Source organism: Montipora capricornis, chromosome 13, assembly GCF_036669925.1.
Source record: "Montipora capricornis isolate CH-2021 chromosome 13, ASM3666992v2, whole genome shotgun sequence".
Lineage (NCBI taxonomy): Eukaryota > Metazoa > Cnidaria > Anthozoa > Scleractinia > Acroporidae > Montipora > Montipora capricornis.
Window position 1 is genome coordinate 9,327,574 of NC_090895.1, and position 12,484 is coordinate 9,340,057.

Sequence of the window (12,484 nt, forward strand, 5' to 3'; positions counted from 1 at the left end):
CTCCACAAGTACTGATGATGACGAAACGTTGCTAACTGATATATTCCACGATGAAAGATGAACACCTGTCAGGAAAGAAAGGTTTAATATGAAAAATGCGAAAAGTGACGATTATTTAGACAAAATAATAGGTCTATAATTAACAGTACTTTGTGAAAGCCTAGTATTGTAGTGGCGAGCAGATTGCATGCTCATCTCAGATGCCATAGAACCCAAGTTAAGCTAATTTGAAATGAGCCACTGAGCTTGGATCCGCGACATCCTTTACCCTTTCCTTAACAAGCGTGATTAATGCATGTTTGGTTAGCTATTTGGTGATGTTTATAGCTGTACTTGATTTCCATGCGTTTTTTTTGTGTGTGTGTATCCGTTTGTTTGTTTTGCTTCTTTTTCACGATTCTGTATTAAGGATAACCGTGATAATGTATCTTGTAAACTGTTTGTGAAATACAGTACCTGCCAAAGGACCCTGAAGACCGAAGTACGCGGCTGAGAATCTGGAATAGCTGTACCACCTTGTAACTCGATATGTTATATGTGCTTGTTCGGCATGAATTACAAGTGAAAACGGCCCAATGTAACCACAGATTACGGTGTCATTATCCCCTACCGTAACAATGAGCAAGTCTCCTGACCTATAATGAACAAGTAACAAACTAAATTAAGCTATAGTTTCATAAGAAAAACTGTTAATTGATTAAGCGGATGCCCCAAATTTATAGGCTTTGTTAGTACACCGAGTGTGGCAGAGAGACAGACAAATAAGACCGCTTTTCTAGACAACATTGGTCAACATGGATTACAATGAATTTTTGTACACAATTAGGAGGGTAGTAACAAATTGACCATTGCCAATCTGCCATTAGATAGGGGACTTTCGATTTGGGTACGAATACGAGAACAAAGACGAGTACGACTTTCAAACTTCAAACCAGTCACCTCCACATAACCCTCACACTGTCCTATTACTTAACAACAGATAAAGATATTTTACAAACAGGATTGATGTACAAAGTGATTATGTTAAGCACTCGAAGTAGAATTAAAAGTCGTATTCGTCCTTAATCTCTTACTCCTAGTCAAATACAAAGGCCCCTAATTATCGTTTTCCCAACCTGAACGGAAATAATTATCTGTAATCATGAGTCAAATAAAAAGATAAAAACCTGTTTTTCAGTCGATGGGTGTTTTCTCTGGTTCTTGAAAGTAGTAAGTCAGTATTTCTAATTTATTATGGGCTAGGTCAATGTCAATTTGTATTTAGTACGTCGTGTATCCGTTCGTGGCTTCAGATGACGAAAAGATCAATCATTTCTGGGAAGATTTTACTGTGAGTCTAACTCTAACGATCAATTAGCTGAAGTTACTGAAACATCTGGACATCAAAATGACCAAAAAAACAGTTATCCTGGTAATTGACGGTAACTACTTGAAGATTTTCAGTTGCCAGGGACAGGCATCAAAATGCATCTTTCTTGTTGATGTTATTGTCGTATATTTCGAAGTATGCTTAGTCGTCTAAGCTGGAGGTCTCTTATTGGTCAATGTTTTTGACTATTTACGTTTAAGTGTTTGCCTACGTTCCCACGGTCAAGGTTATAGGCCACAGATGTTTCATGGTCAAGGCTAGGCTGCACATGTTCCCGCTGTCAACAAAACCAAATATGGCTAATCTCACGGAATTTAAGTTGTCAATAGTTAAGCTTAGTGTCAGTGGATAGTAAGTGCGTACTAAGAGTGTACTGTCAAGTACTAAGTCATTAAATGATGCAGACGAAGAAAGAATAAAGTATAAGAATGTAACCATTAAAGGCTTTTGGAACCTTCCTGCTAGCCAGCGAGTCCCAATATTAATTGAAGAAGAGCCCAACAATCGTGAGTTTCATTTCCGTCCTTTGCTCTCTTTTCAGGCCAACTCTCGTGATATAGCACTGGCACCCAACGAGAATATAGTTCAAAACCACTTATACATAGCATTGTTAAACGTATTTTGGTATTTAAATGATAGATATAGGCATAATTTTATCCCCTAAAAAGTTTTCATCTGTTTGGATTTCCTAGCTGAAACTATAGTGATCCGAAAATTATAGAAGTCAACACTTAGTTTTTCGAAAATTTCAACTAGAAAAAGGGCTCCCGAAAATTCGAAAAGACCTTTTTAGGGTAAAAATCCGTTTAAAATGGGCAATTATACCACTTTTTAGATGTTCGAAAATCCTAGGACAGGCAGGCAAGCAAGAAATTTTTCAACAAATGTTCCGAAAATTCTAGATCTCAAATCGTCTTCTGAACAGATATTTTCCGAAAATTGACGTTGGATGCCACTGATATAGATAAGCGATCGTATTCGAAAACTGTAACCCGCTGTTACCTGGATAAAATTTCTTACAATAACAAAAATATTGAGCACCTCACCTACAACGAGAGTCTGAATTTAGAGAAAAGGCATTGAATTTTATCCATATCGTCTTGGTGGGCTTGGAGCTTAACTGCGGTTCAATGGTCCAGTTGCAGTTTGATAATACACTGCGGTAGTAGCATGGATTATTATGACTGTGCAGAGTACCGTTTCCTTCGATCAAGATCTTGCGTCCTTCACAAACTGAAAGGAAAAAAAAAAAGTTGTAACACAAGCCAAGTCCAAACGTGAAGTGATAAAGAGCAGACTGACGCTTGGCAAATGCAATGAACTTTATCGTTTGTCAGTGTTGTTGTTAACCTGAGATACGATTGCATCATTCATTGTTTCTATCCGCGAACATTTCTTACCTAAGGCCATATGATGGCCCCACATTGCAATTTGTTTGTTATGTGCTTTCAAAGAAATAATTTCTGAAGTGGACATGACCGGTTGTCAATTTCTTCCAGTTGACCGAAGTGTATGATCTTCAACACCCTCAAATGTCAGGCCAGATGCACGAAAATTATCGGCAATTTTTTTTCAATTAACCGATAGTCTGCGCCAATTTGAAATGCACATACAAATGTAGAAAATAAAGATATTTTTGCATATATATTATAGCTATATACTATATTTATGACTATACAATGTTGCAATATGCCTTTGGGTAGAGTCTAGTATCCCCTATGTGAGAACATACCCGCATGATCATATCATGTAACAGTCTCGGGGTTAAGTTCAGGCTTCAAATGTCATGCCTAATTTAATACAAACCTAAATGCAGTTCGTTGTTCAGGTTTTGTTCTTTGTTTTCTTTTCTTTCGGTTTCTATCACCATCGGTGTTTGAGGCATTTCTGAACTGAATAAAGTTTCAGTTGACAGCTAAGCAAACGTTTGAAGTGTTGTTTAACAGCGATATCATACGGTTAGGAGTTCCCGTTTCCCTCCTTTTTTGAGCGAATTTGTTTTATTGCCGGTGGGTTTCTTTCGGTGCAGTAAGCCTAGTAAAACTGTCCGACTAAAAAATTATCACATATCTCTACACTATTCAGCCGAACCCTGCTCCTCGCCTTCAAAGCCTTGAAAGCCACATTAAAGCAATCAGTGTTTTGGGCATCTTCGGTACATATCACTAGCGTTTTGGGTGCGGGGATACCGAAAACGTGGGAATGCATTGGGGGGGTACCCAATACTTAAATACCGTGTCGAAAATCGACGCAATACCAATACCGCATTTCGATTCCTTTATAATTGGTCACGCTAACTTTAAGTTGCATCCATGTAGCGTGTTTATTCATCGCAAGCACGTATACATATCTCACTGTATTTTGGTTATTTTGGTAGTTCGACCGTGAAGTTTTTCACAACTTGTTTGCTATTTTTCACGAAAAAAAAAATGCATTCGTTCAACCTTCTGGTAGGTGAATGCAAAACAAAAAGCGTGGAGTGAAGTGTGAGGTCTTATAATGAATAAAAATCCTCTTACTTTAAACCGGTTTCCTAGTTTTCCGTTATGTTTCAGTACAATAAACGATTATTGAAACGAATAACTCGAGATCGTGCACCAAGGAGGAAGTTTGCTGAACTTCCGACTGCCCCTTGAAGCATTGGCGCACTTTCGTCAGCAGTTTCCTCAATTTCCTCTTCACTATTACCTTGAGGATTTTCCAAGGATGTCACAACAAAGCAACCGTAAAATCATAAATTGCGTAAATTCGTGTCAAAAATGTCTTCTTCTCTTTGTGAAACGTGAAAGGCCCATTTTATCGCCTGTGAATTGTGAAAGGACCAATTTATTTTACGTTAGCCTCCCTTTAAGACCTTTACTAGCCACCCTCGACAAAGTCAGCGCCATTATGGACATTATAAACCATTTTGAGCTTGATATTAACTGTTATAGAGGAAGTCGCCCCAACAGTTATAAACTACCATATATTTTACCTTGCGTGCCCGAAAACGAAAAGAACCTCCCACGCGCTCGGCTAGTACGAGTTTTCATAATTAAATGTGGGACTATTCTGAGACTTCTGAGGGTAATCTGTTCAGGGTCGTCAAGTTATCGTACACGCTGCATAACAAATGAAACAAACTGACCAAACTGTCTCTCGGAACTTCACAAGGCGTTTTCCGCCTTTCGCACTAGCGCATCGAAACTTATTATTCTTCCGATACTGTTCCCCCTGCTTGCTTTCTTCATTAAAAAAAATAATAAAAAAGCCGCACAGTCAATAATGACCTTGTCATCTGGAGCAGCCTCAGCAATTCCGAGAAAAGACCAGAAAACGTGAGAAGACCTTGAGGACCTCGAATTAACGGTTTACAGATCGAAAAGTCGGGTCAGGTAACTCAACGGAAACGGCTCATTGTCATTGGATGCAATAACGATCACATTGTAGATTGACTGTCAAAAATTGTGTAATCATTTACCATTATGGCAAAACCTTAATCGACCTTCTTATATTTTATAGATTTACAGCTTACTTCTTGACTTTTATGACTTACTGAACGTTACTGTGTTTTGTTTTGCATAGTGTATTGACCTGTATGAGGTCTATGAAACATGAGACGGCAAATGAACGGTACCACATTACCGTGAAGGACCTTCTTTTACAGAATTAATGGTAGGCCTCCGTCGGTCGGGGTTGAACATGGGTAGCATCCTAGTCGTCTGTCTAGCAGCGTCTCTTGTGGCTGTGGAGACCTATGTCGGAGTGACAGTCTCTGTTGCATAGGTCACTTCTGTGTGTTGCTACTGGTCTGTCGGAGTTGATGCGCTCCTTTCTGCTGGCTCGTTTCTCTGCGGCACCGTTGTTCAGCTTCTCCTCCCTTGCTTTGAGATGCCGAGTCAGTCCACTTTGAGCGATCGTCGGCCAGGCTGACCCAGGACTCTGTGTTCATGTTGGTGCCCTTCATGTCTCTCTTGACCACGTCGCAGTAACGCAGTTAAGGCCGTCCAGTGGCTCTAGCTCTCCATAAAGGAGGCCTTTGGGGATGCGACCATCCTGCATGCGGTGAACGTGGCCTAGCCATCGTAGCTAACGCTGTCTTAGCAGGGTGAACATGCTGCTTAGGCCGACTCGAGACAGGACCTCTGTGTTGGTCACTTTGTCCTGCCAGGATATCCCAAGGATGCCTCGGAGGTTTCGCAGGTGGAAGGTGTTCAGACGCCTCTCTTGCCTGGCGTATGTTGTCCATGACTCGCTGCCGTATAGCAGTGTGCTGATAGCGCAGACGTTATACACTGCCATCTTGGTCTTCTCCGTCAGCTTGGGGTTTGTCCACACGCGGGGCGTGAGGCAAGCAAGAGTTGTGGCTGCCTTCCCAATTCTCTTGTCGAGCTCTGCGTCCAGGGAGAGGTTGTCGGTGATGGTTGAGCCGAGGTGCGTGAATTGATGGACCACGTCAAGTTCGTAGTCGTCGATGCTGATGACTGGTGGTGCCTCGGTACCCTGTCCCAGTACATTGGTCTTCTTTACACTGATTGTCAACCCAAAATCCTTGCAGGCCTGGGAGAATTGGTCAATCAGGGAGTGAAGTTCACGCTGTGTGTGGGTCGCTACTGCCGCATCGTCAACAAACAGCATGTCTCTGATGAGCGCCTCGCGTACTTTGGTCGGGGCTCTGAGGCGGGCGAGGTTGAACAGCCTGCCATCTGATCGAGAACGCAGGTAGATGCCTTCTGTTGAGGTGCCGAAGGCGTGTTTCAGCAGCAGCGCGAAAAAGATCCCGAAAAGTGTGGGGGCAAGGACGCAACCTTGTTTGACTCCGCTGCGGATGCTGAAGGGCTCAGAGGTGCTGCCGTTGAACTGCACGGTGCCTAGCATGTCGGTGTGGAAGGACTCGATCATGCTCTGGAGTTTTGGCGGGCAGCCGATCTTAGGCAGGATCTTGAAGACGTCTTCTCTGCTGACGAGGTCGTATCTGCTGTTTTCTGCACTTCTCCTGGAGTTGGCGGAGGGAGAAGATCATGTCTACCGTTGATCTTGCAGCAAGGAAGCCGCACTGTGACTCCGGGTAGGCACGTTCGGCAATTTTCTGCAGACGCACCAAGATGACGCGGGCGAAGACTTTGCCTACTATGTTGAGTAGCGAGATTTTTTTATTATTATTATTATTATTATTTTTTTTTTTTTATTTCTTACTTACTGCATTACATTACTAACACTACATACTACTTACTCTATTAACAATACTAATACTACCCGACAGAGTGCTGGGCTTATCGCAATCTAATCACTACTTAAAACATGATATTAACACTGTTTACAATGCAATATTTGTGCGGTTTACCATACTAATACTAATATAAATTACGGGCCGCATAAAATACAATAAAGTTACTCATACAGGCACGACATGCAATGTAATTACTAACTACAGGAACTGACTTACTGACTAACTAAATGTATCCAGAAATTTACTCAAGTGAGAAATTTGGCCCACTTTTTGACAAAAGCAGAGGAATTATTCGTCATGATTGCAATATATTTTTCTATGTCGATTTTATCATGTACAAGGGTGATGAAATCCGCAAACTGAGGTCTTTTATCATCTAAGGCATTAGTATAAAGGATGAGTAGCGAGATGCCTCTGTAGTTATTACAGTGACCTCGTTCTCCTTTGTTCTTGTAGAGGGTGACAATCTTGGCGTCCCTCATGTCCTGTTGTACGGCCCCTTCTTGCCACTCTGGCAGAGGACCTCATGCAGTGGGAGCAGTAGGGTGGTCTTGCAGTGCTTGATCAGATCGGGAGGAATCCCGTCGCTGCCCGGGGCTTTGCAGGCGGCCAGGCTGTCAATGGCCTTAATCAGCTCCTCTACAGTTTGCTCGGTGTTAAGTTCTTCCATGGTGGGCAGGGATTCGATGGTATCGAGGGCTGCAGGTGAGACGATGTTCTGCTTGGAGTTGAGATTGGCGTAATGTTCCACCCATCTCTCCATCTGCTGCCCTTTTACTTCCCCAGTGGAGGATTTGAGGGGAGCTGTCTTGTTCTGTGCTGGTCCCAGAGCCTTTTTTATACCATCGAACAACCCTCGGATGTTTCCTGTTATGGCTGCTGTCTGGATGACTTCACTCCAGTACTCGTTGACACAGCGCCTGGCTGTCTGTTGAGCCTTGCTCCTCGCAGCCCTTAGAATCTGCAGGTTCTGTTCGCTGGGTGACCGCTTGTATCTGCAAGACCAGCGGGCTTGGCAGTAATGACAGGAGTCATCCCGGCAGACTTGGCTTCAAACCAGTCGTGAGTCTTCGAGGTCCTCCTCCCGAAGGTGACCAGGGCGGTGCAGTGCATGGTGTCCCATAGGGTCTCCCACTTCTCTGTGGAATAGTCTCCAGATTGCGAGGCCGCCAGCTCTCTCTCAAGGCTGTCTGCAATTTTCTCCACAAGGTCTGGCTGGCACATCTTGCTGGTGTCGATGCGAGGGTTCCCTTGCTTCTTGCTGCGATGGAACCTCTTTGGCTGCATCCTGATCTTGCAACATACCAAGGAATGGTCTATGTCGCAGTCTGCACTGTGGTAAGAGCGTGCGTGGAGGACGTTCTTGATGGCGGAGCGTCTGACCAGGAAATGGTCTAGCTGGTGCCAGTGCTTTGAGCGTGGGTGTCTCCAGAAGACCTTGTGCTGGGGCATGGTCTTGAAGAAAGAGCTGGCGATGCACAGGTTGTAGTTAGTGCACAGCTCGAGTAGTCGCTGGCCATTGTCGTTCATCCTGCCCACTCCAAACTGTCCAAGGCAGGTAGGCCACGAGTTGTGATCGGCACCCAGTCTAGCGTTGAAGTCGCCCAGGAGGTCCAACTGTTCCCTGCTGGGGATACTGCTGATGATGGCTGCCAGGTTCTCGTAGAGCTCGTCCTTAGCGTCGGGTGTTGAGGACAGCGTTGGGGCGTACACGCTGACGAGGGTGATGGGGCCTGCAGTGGTGTTCGGGTGGAGTTTGAGGAGTCGCTCTGAGCCGTTGCTGCCTGGCTCCACCATACTCACCAAGGTGTTTCTCACTGCGAAGTCCACTCCGTGTACTCGTGGTTCGTTGGAGCTTTTCCCCTGCCAATAGAACGTGTAATCTTTCTCCTGCAGTGAGCCTGAGTCTGCTAGCCACGTTTCCTGAAGGGTGGCGATGTCTACATTCAGTCTCTTGAGCTCGTCGTTTATGACGGCTGTTTTTCTGGAGTCGCTGATGTCCTGAAGGTTTTCAGAAAGGCCGGTCAACATTGTCCGGACATTCCAACTGCCCAGTTTTAGAGCTGGTCTCTTTCGTCGAGCTGTTTTGTTGCCTGGTGGGGAGGTTGCGAACAGCCTGTCGGATTTCTCCTAATCTCCATACACCCAATGAAGAAGGCAGACCGTGGCGGGACAACACCTTATTGGCTGGGGGCTGCCCAGCTTAAGGCGGGCGGTAGCTGTCCAATGAAATTATAAAATCCCTCCCACCGGCGAAAACGACCCCTGGCGCTACGCTCTACGCCAATCGGGCGCTGGCTTATAACCGGTAACTGTAGTTCCCTGTGTTGTGTCGACGCCGTGGGCGATGCTGGAGTGTCCTCTCCAGGTATGATGTAGTGTAGATGTGTGGTGTGGTCGGATGCAAGCCTAAGCGGTGTAATATGGAGGACAGGTTGTTGCCCATGCAGCGTGTCCCCCCCCCCCCCCCTCCCCTCTCCACATCACTGATGGGGCCAAAGGAACGACTGGGTCGCTACAGTTTGAGACCAGCGCCGTCGCAGGAGCTGCCAGGAGGAGGTTGTACACAACGACGAACTGTCTTAGGGGCCCCCCTACCGGAATTTTCCCCGAGGTTTACTCCTGAAGCCTTTTCCATTAATGGATATGGCCGCAAGGCAGCGGAGGTTTGGAATCAGGGTTGACTTCCCCGAGATGGACTGCTTTCCTGGACTGACGAGCTCCACCTACCCGAAGCAACTGGTTTAAAGGCGCCAGGGACCCGCCTTTTACCCCATCTCCTGTCAGTAAAAGCAGTTCCACGACGAGCACGCCAGGAGCTGGACTTAGTTGTCAGGGGGTATTTAAGGCGCACGCCATTGGGATCATTTTATTGGCAGTGGGAGCTTATCCCCACTGCCACCCCCGGCTAAGACAAAATGATGAAAAACCGCATACCTCCGGGCTAGATGATACCGCGATACCGTACATAAAAATTTAAATTACCGAAATACCGCATGAAAGAAAGGTCAATATCGCAATACCGTAAACCCCAATGTCCTCCTCGTTTTACACTGACCGGTTGGAAAAATGATTTTTTTCTACTGTTCAGGAAGCATTTTGCAGGTTCTTGTAAGTGTCATTTATTTTAAACGATCAAATAAACTGTTTGTTGCTGATTTCTGTTGCTGGAGAGGTATATAGTGATAAAACCAAACTTTGTGATTATTTGAGCATAGTATTATTGAAGCCATGTTTTCTTTCAATTTGGATGAAGGGGCTTTTCTTGTTCTCTTTATTAATTTGAGCGCCATATAATCCTGAATTTCAAACCTCTGCTTGTTGGACCTTTCGTGTTTAATTTTAATTTTGATTTTTACATTTATTTATTTATTTATTTTTAATTTTATATTCTGGTAGTGATGTGTATATTTTTTCTTGTATTTCTTTTTTAAATTTCTTGACTGATATTGTCACCCTTTCATCAATTTGTTTTTCAGCTTCTTTCACTGTTGCTCTCTGTTTGCAGGAGAGTGTCTAATCGGCGTGGGTGGGTGGGTAGTGGGTCGGTGGTCGTGGGTCTTGGGTAGTTGGTCGTTTGTTGTGGGTCGTGGGTCTTTGGTCCCTAACCCTAACCTAACCCTAACCCTAACCCTTTCTTTTATCAACGACTGGAAATTCTCGAAACAGACAAGACCTAAGACCTAAGACAAATTTGGACCGAGCACTGAGGAAGCTAATATAGATCTTTTTTTTTTTCTTCAAACAAACACGACCCACGACCCATTTACCTACGCGATTTAGCCTCACCCGTTTGCAGCGTTTCTTGACTTTGGCCTGGAGGTCAACTGCTGTGCTAGGTTAAACTTCTTAAAGTTCGAATAGATTCGACTTTTTCTTCTTCTCCTTCAATGTTACAAGTTTTTGTGTTTAATTAAACTTCAAATGATTGTCGGTTCAAGGAGACCCTGAGTCGATCAGTGGATTCCTTGGTTTACCCCAAACATGTTTATGTTGTCACGGTTTGTGGCAGAGTTAGTCACCATTTAACTCACAATTTCTTTCCCATTGTCAGATTTCAACTTTATCGGAAATCCCACTACCATGCCAGAAAAGACGTTCTAGGGTTCGGGCAACTTCTGACATTTGTACAAATTTCTCTGTTTTGTCTCTGTCATGGTGACATGAATCTAGAATCGATTCGAGGGACTGTCAATTGGCTTTTGCACGGTACTTTAGCTGAATGTTCTTCTGAGAGTATTCTAGGAAATTCCTTTTTCGAAAGTACATTTTTGTATTCACTGTTGACGGTCAAGAGCTCATTTCTTGCCGGTAATTTTCGCTTTTGTTACACTGGAGGAATCTGAGCATTTTCGCTCTTTTTCGGATAAATTTAGCCATCCTTCAGCTTCTTCATAAAAGTCGCCAAATATAAATAATGTTGTTTTGCTATTTGTACATTTTGGTAGACCGCTTTAGCTCCCAGAGTTCACACAAACACTGCCGCTGGCCGTTCCATCGGTACCCATAACGGAGGATAAGGTGTCATTTACGCATGTGCTAAATTGCAGTTACCGCTGAGGCTTGGAAACAGCTTAAACTCTTTGGTTGAAAATATGTACAGCATAAACTTAGTTGTTAACCCAATGGCATAGCAGTAAATGCAGAGTACACGAAATCACAAACGTGCGATGGTGCGAAGTTCGAATCTTAGGATTGGCAAGATGAAGCTTGAGAGGTAAGAGAGGAAGTGGAAAAGCTTCTAAGTAGCAACGGAGGAAAAGGTAAATGAGGGAGAGGTGGAAGGAGGGAAGGAGAAGCAGAGAAAAGAATGGTTTCATTTATTGCTTCCTTTTTTAACCCCCTTAAAAATCCAGGCCCCAGTTTTCTTACTACATCCCTAGTTTCAAATAAAATGAGCTAGGTTTAAATCACTTAAACCTGAATTTAATTTCAACCTGTGACAGAAAAGTTTTAATGTTCCTAAATATAGAACAGTATCAATTGCGCGCCTTTGTTGTTGTTGCTTCTGTTGTTTCATTTTAGGCAGAATGATTTGAACGACTCAACCGTGCTCTGGAGCAAGCATTTGAGAAACGCTAAACAAATACCGAAAAGATTTCATGTGACAGCCAATTTATCAGTATCCTGAGTCAAGATAGTTTGTTGAAGATTACGTCACGGAAAAAAATAGGGAGAAGAAAAACTTACCGGCGGTATACGCGCTTCGGTGTCGATATGGTCCAGTTCCTTTTGAATTAAAAGCGGCAACACTGATATAGTACCTTGTTCCAGCCTTTAGTCCAGTTATGGTAAAAGTTGTCGTGAGTACACTGACGTTAACCCGGGTAGTTGAGCTTCGAAAACAGGCATCTTGATAAATTATGGTGTAGCCAAGAAGTTTGCCATTGTGATATTGCTCCGAAATTGGTGATATTAAAATTCTTATGCTGTCACTTCCGTGGAACTGAACGTAGAAGTAAGGACTTGCACTAGGTACTAGAGATATGGAAGATATTGGGACGCCAAATATTATTAACTATTTAATCGCGAGTGAGGCCGTCACAGCAAAATCTCAAACTGAGGCCTTAACACGGCTAAGCCGAGGGTTGGGATTTTGCTGCATCGACCGAATGGTGGAGGTTATTACGTTGTTTATTATTATATACCTAACAGAACTGTTCTAAAGAAAAAAATAATAATAATAATTTGCATAATCCATAATCGGCCCGTGGGCATTACGGGAGAATAATGTCCTGGCACTTAGCTGTTCTTATCCAATCACAGCGTGCGTTATATCGGCCACAAACACTAGCCATGTAACGAAAAATAAAAATGCATTATCTAATTGCGAATTTTATCCCTATCCAGACCAGGCTTTTTATTTACTTTTTTTTCCCTCTGCGAACGGGCCAGGGGAACTCTGA

At 43.7% G+C, this 12,484-nt stretch overlaps 1 long non-coding RNA gene across 1 annotated transcript; it reads right to left on the bottom strand.

The window, feature by feature from the left end:
- Positions 1-516: 516 nt before the first annotated feature.
- On the bottom strand, positions 517-11,912 carry LOC138029502 (uncharacterized). The gene is made up of 3 exons (XR_011127885.1): positions 11,769-11,912; positions 2,416-2,602; positions 517-635 (listed from the first exon to the last, which is right to left on the bottom strand). It is a non-coding gene; the product is annotated as an uncharacterized lncRNA (long non-coding RNA).
- Between the last annotated feature and the right edge of the window lie 572 nt (positions 11,913-12,484).